Genomic DNA, 9,921 nt, shown 5'->3' on the forward strand with positions numbered 1-9,921 from the left:
AAATGTAAACGAAACTGGCTCTGCCCACAGGGGAATTGGACTATTAAAAAAAAATAGTGCCTGAAACTGGAGGAACATGAAATCCAGCCTGATCATACTTGAAATGCCTCTCACCCCTCAAAAAACACCAGACTAGGACTTGAACTTTTCTACGGTCTATAAATATCAATGAACAACTGCTTTTACAGAGGAAAAAGAGAAACATTGGAGTCATTCCTTTTTCTTTTTTGCAGTTCAGCCTGCTCATGAGTAGAACTTTGGAATTACATTCAAGTGCAAGAACAGTCAGATGTGGTTACAATTAGTTTTCCCAACTCATACATAAATAGATTGAAGCTCAGGAAGTGTCTTTAATCACTAAATAGCTCTGTGCTATATAGTAACATTTGAGCCATTCAGAATATAAAAATAGTCCTTGGAATCTGAAAAATAAAGTTAAAGGTTAAAGCTCTTGTCATCTACACCCAGAAGGATTTTGTTTCCATCCAAGGTCTGTGGGGGCAGAAGGCAGATTGTGAAATTCTTCTTTCTCCCTTCCTGAAAATCTCCACAGAAAAAGAACAGCTCATTCTAGATGCAAATTTCCCAGGTTTTTAAAAGGGTGATTTACTGTCAGTTTGTGTTGACAGTTTGTACTGTCACAAATGGGAGGTTTTTCCCAGAGGTGAGATTTACTTACCTTCCCTACCGGTTCACAAATGTGAGTGTATGCTTCTGTGCATACGCACGGCCTTCTGCGCATGCACCGTAGTCGCGCATTACATCCAGGTGGGTGGGCGGAGCCTAACGCAGTTGCCGCTACCGGTTTGCGTGATCCAGACAGAACCGGCTGAATGCCATCACTGGTTGTTCCCAGCATTTTAATAGTGAAATTGACATTATAACACTTATGTTCAATATCCCTCTATGATTTTCATATAGGGATTTATTTGGAAAAGTATTTCTTAATACAGGTACAATAAGGAATTGTGGAACGTAGGCAAAAAGACATTGCATTTTGTTACTGGATGGGTAGCAGGAAGTTCATTGACGTTAGAGAGGGTGAGCGGGCATCTTTTCCCAGCCATCCTCTCTACATGGTTGATCCTACCCCACTCCTCCTTGTTTTCAAAACCCACTTTTGTTTTATTTATCAGATTTATTAGATTTTTATCCCTCCTTTATTACTTTATAAGTAACATGAGGCAGTGAATATACATAGCATTCCTTCTTCCTCCTCTTTTCTCCACAACATCCATCCTGTGAGGTGGGTTGGGCTGAGAGAGAGCTTTGCTGGCTGAGGGACTCTGGGAGTTGAAGTCCACAAGTCTTAAAGGGACCAAAGTTGGAGACCCCGGCTTTATAGCATTGTTTTCCTGAAAGTGGAGAAAATAATTTCTTTCATACATTAACAATTCTCCTCGATTGTACTACTTCTGGTTCCATTTTTGCTGAGGAAGCTAGGCCTGTTGAAGAATCAAAGTACAGAACTAAAGTGGTGATAGAGAATATGAATGCCAGCAAACATATTACGTTAGTTTTCTGTTTGAATAACAATTTTCTTCAGAGGAAATAGTTGACCTTTAAGAGAGATCTAAAGGTCAACTATGTTCAGTAACTCTTAAATGTTGCTCTCTCATTTGTATTTCATGGCAGAAACAATTCTTTTTCTTGGAGCCACTAAAGAAGGCTTGTTTTTACTTAATCCACAGATTCTCTTTGCATTATTATAAAATTTTGCTCTTTATTTGACTTATGTACAGGAAATACCCTTAATTTCAGCTAAACCAAATTGTATTGATTTTTTTTAAAGACCCTTTTTGTTCTTTTCCATCTTTCCACAGTGTGTATTTCTATCATGATAAAATTACTGCAAAGCAATTCATCATAAGGTCGCCTTCCACATAAAGATGCAGATTTTACTTACACAAGATGAACCTCCTCAATGATCAAATGATATTGAGGGGTCCTTGGTGCTCTCTGAGCTTGCTTGTTTTCTTGCAGATATTTCATTTAACCAAACTAGATAACATCATCAGTGCTAGTGGGCTGATGGACTAGCATGGATGCTACCTAGTTTGGCTAATGAAACCTCTGCAAGAAAACAAGAAAGCTCAAAGAGCAAAAAGGACCCCCTCATGTCAACCCTGAGCTACAAATATTCTCCTTTATTGGTATCAAATAATATTATTTAAACAATTTTAATGTATCCTTATATAGGTGTTGCAGCTCTGAATTGGGAAATTCTATTTCAGGATAGCGTACTCTGCTTCAAATATGGCAGTTTACCAAGTCTTGTGGTTAAACGAGTTCTAATTTTCTCAGTTGGGCAGTTTTTTAATTTCTGATTGGGATGCTGGCATGATTAAATCCAGGAGCACAAATGCAACCTACCAGCTCTGGGGGCTTGGAAGGCAGCAATGGTTTGACATCACAATGGTTTGATATCCGACTCTAGATTTAACCACTCTAGTAACTGCTGATACATACTTTTTTTATATTTATAATTTTATTTATCATTCATATTGTCCATTTTTAAAATAATTCACTGCTTTGGTGCTTTATATTTTGACACCCCTTTTATATGCTGTTTTTGCATTAATGCTGTCTTCTGTTACGCCATACAAAATAAATAAAATAGCACAGAAATAGGAGAAAACAAGAGGACTGCATTTTTCCTTTCTTTTCACAGAGATGCAAGTTTAGCTGCAGCCTTCGAAGAATGGGATATGGTACTCTATTAGAAACCAGCAAGCAAGCACCAATTACTGACATGCTCACCTACCAGTCAGAAAATGCAAGTGCTAATTGGCTGTCAGTTTTCAGTGAACCAGAAGGTTTTCATACATGTAAATATCTATGTTCATTGTATCCTGATGCCTAACTGATAAAGCTGAAACATTTGAGAGATGAAAAGGCTGTTCATTTGGAAATGCCCCCATGCTAATTTTCAGATATAGATGAATAGATAGATAGATAGATAGATAGATAGATAGATAGATAGATAGATAGACAGACAGACAGACAGACAGACAGATATGTGTGTGTGTGTGTGTGAGAGAGAGAGAGAGAAAGAGAGAAAGAAAGAGAATTATAGATATATATTCTTTGTATATTTATGTATATATGTATTTCATTTGAGCATGTGTGCAGCTAACTAACAATAATAGTAAGAGAAACCTTACAGCTTTCCTTGTGAAAGTAAATATAACACCTACTTTCATTGCATTAGGATGAATTAACTATGTTTGCCATATGAATGTGACACTTTGATATCAACAGAAGAAACATGACCATAATCCTTGTGAGAAAGGAAGTGGGAGGCAAACTGCTATCCTTCCATTCCTTAAACTTCCCTAAAGTGGTCTCAAATTGCACCTCTGAATTTTGGAAGCATCATCATGGAATGCTAAGGAACTGAGCTTTCTACCTTTAGGCAAATATTTTCTAATTTTTGATAGCTTGACCAGTGTTTAAATCAGGGGTGAAGTCGACTTACCTTCCTTACTGGCTTGGAAGTCCACATCTGCACGCAGACCTTCTGTGCATGTGCAAAGCCTTCTGCGCATGCGCAGAAGGTAAAAAACACATTACCAGGAAGTAATCACACCCGGGCGGTGGGTGTCACTGGTGGTTCGGCGATTGCTACCGGATGCCGAACCACTGGTCACGATACCGGATCCAGTCAGAACCAAGAGCATTTCACCCCTGGTTTAAATACTCTAATAAACACTCTAATAAAGAACTATTGTAATAAATACTCTAATAAAGAAAAGACCCATCAAACCGATATATGTGATTTCCAAAGGACCTTTCCATGTACAGATCTAGAGTTTGGTTCAGTTATTATTAATAGAATACATTCATGACAGGACACTTTGAAATGCAGCATCTTTCTGTACTGTGTAGTAAACTGAAGAGAAATACTTTGGAAAGTCATTTTAATATTTTGGGATAGAATGTTATCACACATTGTGGAAGAGGGAGATAAAAGATTTTGATACCTTAGTTTCATCAATATATCATCTTCCTTCTCCCCTTCCCCATTAAAATAAGTGGGGGGGCATTTGCTGTGCTTCTTTCGGAGACAAAAGAATGAATTAGGATTATGAAGTGAGATGTAAAAAAAGACAATAAGACTTTAATAAGGGACTAAGATATAGAAAAAGGGATTTGGAATAAGGTTTTACCACTGTTAGCTTCAGTGAGCTTCACATTAGTGGCCAGAGCTACAAAATGAAGCAAATAATTTAGACCTTCATAGTTGTATCATAAACCTAACACTACAGTATTTACTATAAATAAATGCATGATTTTCTAGCTACCTTTGAAGATACTCAAAATTAGGCTATCTTTTAAATTCTATTAGGTGTAAAGTTTACTGAATTCTTCCCTCTGACAAAGATAGCGGGGCCATCCAGGGAGTGAAGTCAATTGACAAAAGCTGTTTCCCAGACAATATTTTTTAAAATCCAAGCAGAGCACAAAAAAATAAACAAGCAAGCAAGCAAACAAACAAACAAAACAAAGGCACTTTAATTATTGCTTGCTGGCACAAAAGTAAAGCAAAAGAAACAAACCAAGAAAAAAAGATCAGGCCAGCAGCAGCAGGTTGCAACCAGTAACTAGCAGTTGCCAGCAGGAAACAAGCAAGCTAAGTTGACTGGCCTGTTGCTGGGTTTTGGTTTTGGTTTTGTTTTTTGCCATCAAGCAAGGAATAAGATTTACTTTTGTGGTGCATGACACGCACCTCAAGTATGGATTTCTGTATTGATATCACCATGTCCCATTTTACTGCAGACACTCCTGGCATAGAAACCTGGTTTTGAGACAGCTAGGCCTTATTTTGGTGTGAGAGCCACACAAAGAAAAGCTAAAGATGCACAGCTGTCCCGCTGGCATGTGCCAAGGCTTTATAGAAAAAGCAGGAATTAGATTAAAATCTCACACCACCAGGGCAATCCAAAAATTGCTGTGGTGAACCACATGGAGATGGGAGCATATCAAAGCATCACAACATTATTTTGCCATGCCCTGGCATTTAATTATAATAATTCCAGTGACAAAATGACCTCAATAAAGTACACCTTTGCTGGCATCTGTTTATTTCTGTATGAGAAAATGAGATTTCTTTGCCCTTTGAAGATAATCCAAAAGATACAATCATGCATTGAATAATCTTAAAAGAGGGATATTTTATATAAGCAAAGAAAAGGATCAGAAGCATTATCTGCATCATAGCCATAATTTAATTTACTGTAAGCAATAAAGCCCCATGTACTTTATTTTGGCAGTATGGCATATTAAGGAATAATTCAATTAATTTGGTTTTAGTGGTGATGGGGGGAAGTACAGCTGTTGAATAATAATGATTCTTCACTGTGGCACTGAATGGGACAGTTTATCTCCTTCTGCCGAAAGAATGGCAATGTATGAGAAGGATTATTTTTAAAAAAATAATTAGCTTGGCTTAAAATCAGTTCAAAGATTTCATTGCATTTATAAAGTCTGCCTCTGTCTCCATTTATTTTCAGAGAAATTTGATTGCGTTAATCTTAACTATAATTATTCCCAACTAGGCACTAAAAGTAAGACAGCAAACTATTTATTTGTTTTTTTGTTTGTTTATTTATATTGCATAATTCTGGAGCATACAAAAGATACTTTCTAATTAACCTTAAATAAGGATAAAACATATACATTAAGCCCATAAAGGCAAATCACCAAAGCAATCAGGCAACAACCATACATAATATTCAGATTTTACTCTGTATTTTCAAGTCTAAAATATTCATTTTAATGTATAGTTAAAAATTCTTCCTTGACTTTCTGAAGTTGAAAGCAAAAATAAGTAGTTAAAATTTGATGGATGTATTTTAAAATACTGTATAATATTAATTACCTTTGCTTGATCATGGATTATAGGCATCGAAAGCCAACCAATATCCCAACATCAGATGTGAGCAGGACAAATATATGTGATTATATCTCTAGTGCCTTAATTAAGTTGTCACATTGGATTATCAGTCAAAAATTCCATTCTAAAAGCACCCCCATACTTTCAATGAACATGTAAGGGGCACACAGATTATACTAACTATACATTATCTGTATGCTGAACTGTCCTCATTAAGACTACCAAATCTGGATTGCAAAAAAGATGTCTGTATCTCTTTGTTGCCTTCTAGAGGTCATTTGGATGTTTGCATGCCAGGTCTAATAGCTCTCATTTCTTTCCAAGAAAATTATCAATTGATATTGTCCCTCTTTTCTTCCTTTGTGTCATTCAGTCAAAAGGTTGTTTACTACCAATGTTGCTATAGTTATTAGAAAGATGATTATTCACTTTATTGTAGAAATCTTACAATATTATTAGTTTTCTATTGAAAATGTTTTTATTGATGTATTTTTATTCCACTTTTATTAATTTTATGAAAACAAGAAACTCAAAGCATTTTTTCATACCTAATACTCCTTCCACTTCTCTTTTCCTCACAACAACCATTCCAGGAGGTGGGTTGGAGACAGAGCAACTGGCCCAAAGTCATCCAGTCAGCTTTCATACCTAAGGTGGAACTAGAAATCAGTCTCCCGATTCCTAGCCTAATGTTTTAATCATTAGACAAAACTGGCTAGTTAACCACTAAACCAAATCGTGTGGTTGAGGAGAAGACATAGCTCAGTTCTAGAGTGTCTGGGAATTTCCATTAGATCTCTAGAATGCTACTTTCAATTATTGTTGAGATCAGTGGACTAGATCATCGGATATGACAGCATTATATTGCCTTGGAGTGGTGTTACATCTGTGTAAACTAATTGCCAATACGGTATCAATGAACTTCAGTTTTTCTCTAGGAACTTCTTTAATTTGAAGTAATCTTGGATAGCAGTTATCAAGAAAGCATTGTTCCCAAACGCTCTTTCTTATACAACATGTGCATTTTGTATGTCTTTATTTCTTTACAACCCTACAATTACCACTGAACTGAGAAATGCATTTCCTTTATAGCAGGTTTGAAACAGTCTTCACAGTTTATCTTTATCCCTAATTCTTTGCAGCTGTTCCCAGCTGCAGAATCTACTGGTGTGCACAACATACAAGGGAAGCTGATTGTAGCAGCCAATTGTTGTAGAATCATTTTGCCATGTCTGCTTTTCTCTGCTTAATCCCTTTTTGCTGGCCACGATCCTAGGAGTGCCTCACAAAAAACAGATGGCAGTAAGTGATACGTTCTGTAATTGTGGGCAGTTCATGGTACAGGATAACAATGAGATAAGGACTAGGCAACTTCGACTCTTCCACACCAGCAGCTGTGCTGCTGCTGCTATTTTAACCCTTTTACAACTCAATAGAGACTTCTTAGATGTTTGCAAATATTCAGCCAGCAAAGTGATGTTCATGGCCATACATCTGTCTCACAAAAACAAAGGCATGGACTCATTCCAATGCTTCTGAAAGTCATCAAGCTAGGAAAAGGTGTCTTAAAATCTCAGAGCAAGTCAGACTTTATCCTAATATCCATTTGTCCAGGCATTGTGCTTTTATTTGTTTTATTCATTTATGTTTTATGTTTCTAGACTACCCATCTCCCTCAAGGAGAAACTCTTGAGAAAGAAATAATACTTGCTTCTTCTTTCAACAGATTATTGGCCTAACTGCAGATGATTTAACTTACAGCCATATGGACCTTTGTGGCTCAGCAAATTCAAGACCTTTCTCTGGAATCCATTTCAATAGTAGCACTAATATGACTTCAAGTTTACTCCAACAATTATGTTTTCAAAACTACTATAGCTTCTAAAATTTCAATACATTTTCAAGTTCCTTTTTACCTGAGTTTACTTTCTAAACTTCATAAAGAGAACTTGTCTAAGAAGAACTATCCTTAGTTTCAACCTCAGAGATAAGAGAAGGGTTTTCACAGAGCAGCTGTCATGTAAATTGACATGTTTCACATTGATCCATCATAATGTGTAACAACTTTTGAGCACCTTCAGCTGTTTTGTATTCCCCTTAAATGTTTGTATCATGAAGTCAATGCTATTACAGGAAATGGTAAACCCAACATAAGATTATCATAAAATAATCCTATTAACACAAAATTGTCTGCTACAGCGTCTTACCTGTCAACTACTTCTTCAGCTTCAACCTCAATAATACACAGGCAAACAATCGATCCAAACTCAAGATAAACCACTCCAAACTCGATTGCAGAATATACTTCAGCAACAGAGTGGTCAATGCCTGGAATGCTCTAACCCTAACCCTAACCGTCATCCCATTCCTAAGAGGCCTGTAAAGGGGGCGTGCATAAGTACACCAGTATGCCTACCCTTCCTGTCTTACTGTCCCCATTTATCTATGTTTACTCCCTTTTTTTCATGTTTATAGTCATACTTATACTTGCTACCTTGTACATGATTGACAAACAAATAAAATAAAATAAATAAATAAGAAATAAAAATTCCGGCTGAATTTGAGATAACTGACCCTACCCACAGTAAACTATATTGCCTAGAAACATGGTCTCCATAATAATGAAGACTTCATTATTTAAATCTATCTATCTATCTATCTATCTATCTATCTATCTATCTATCTATCTATCTATCTATCTATCTATCTATCTATCTATCATATATAACCAATATCATACAAAGTGACTCTGGGCGGTGTAATTATAGGTATTGTAAACTACCCCATATTTCCTCTTTTGAACTGTAAGTGAAAAGTGTCCATGGAATCATATTTAGTCTTCCAAATTTGATAGGAGGAATATATTGCACACAACACAAATTACCAAATTTTCCAAATAAGGGCCCTCAAAGAGCTGTGTAAAAACACAGCCACTCATTCCATTTCTTCTAGCAGTGAGAGGGAGGACACATGTGGTTTTTAAAGGGCTGCCTCAGAAAAAACTTCATTGAATTGGAGCAGGCCTTTGGAATTTTACCAGCCATTAATAAATAGGTCTCCATCACTCAGCATAAAGAGGAAGAGATGATGGACTAATGTCTGTGTTGTTTTGGATGGAAGTCAAGCTGCTGTATCGTATGAATAAAAAAAAATTTGATTGGTTTACCTGTCTGCTTACATGTTTTCCATTTGTGCAGACCAATTTGTGTTCACTCATTAAGAATGTTTCATGTGGAACATTATTGTAAATTGTAACAGAGTAAGGTGGTTAATATATATCATATTCCCACCTTTTATTGGTTGTGGATGTATTTAAAAATTCAATAAATGTGTGTTTGGCAAAGTACTTTGTAAAACATCAAGAGTCCCACAAAATTAATTTAAACAAAAAAACAAAAAGTAATCCTAGGGCCAATTAGTTGTTTAAGCCCAATTGAAATCGGAGGGATTTTCTTTGTGGTAAATATGCATGCTTTGCAAAACCTGAGCTTCTTATAAAATCTCAGTTCCTTTTCCAGCTTAGTTAAAATAAACTTGTGCAAATCTGATCTGCTGGATAACTTGTGTAATTTTCAAGAAGTCAGATATAAGAACAGAGTAAAATAATACAGGTTGACTGATATTCATCCTTAATTGTGGTAATATGACTAAGTTAACATTTTTGTTGTCAATGCAAAATAATATTTAACGTATATTATTATATGCGCAATGTATATTAAGCAAATTAATGTTTCATAAACTTACAGAATATGTTTTTCTATATTATCGGACTTAAGATGTTTGTTAACTTTTGGGGCTAAATGTTTTAAATAAATACCAAAAAATAATATTTTAAAACAGCGTCTCATTTAGAAAAGCTATTTTTATATAGGGATGGGATTTGCGAAATAAGTTTTAAAACAAATGATGTAACTTTCAAATTGTTCTTGTTTTGTACTATTATAGCTCCATATCACTTTTAAAGTATGTTGCATGAACAACTCAGTGTCTCTTGAGCAGCTGAATTTATTTACTTCCAAATCAGC

General features: G+C 35.8%; 1 long non-coding RNA gene across 1 annotated transcript in view; it reads left to right on the forward strand.

Moving 5' to 3' along the window:
- LOC131185756 (uncharacterized) overlaps nucleotides 1-9,684 on the forward strand; it is a 68,831-nt gene extending 59,147 nt beyond the window's left edge. Inside the window, exons 2-3 of the long non-coding RNA XR_009152224.1 lie at nucleotides 2,672-2,828; nucleotides 7,623-9,684. This is a non-coding gene — a long non-coding RNA (uncharacterized LOC131185756). The remainder of the gene's footprint in view (nucleotides 1-2,671; nucleotides 2,829-7,622) is intronic.
- Nucleotides 9,685-9,921: the final 237 nt, after the last annotated feature.

The sequence above is a fragment of the Ahaetulla prasina genome, chromosome 1 (genome assembly GCF_028640845.1).
Source record: "Ahaetulla prasina isolate Xishuangbanna chromosome 1, ASM2864084v1, whole genome shotgun sequence".
In the NCBI taxonomy this organism is placed as follows: domain Eukaryota; kingdom Metazoa; phylum Chordata; class Lepidosauria; order Squamata; family Colubridae; genus Ahaetulla; species Ahaetulla prasina.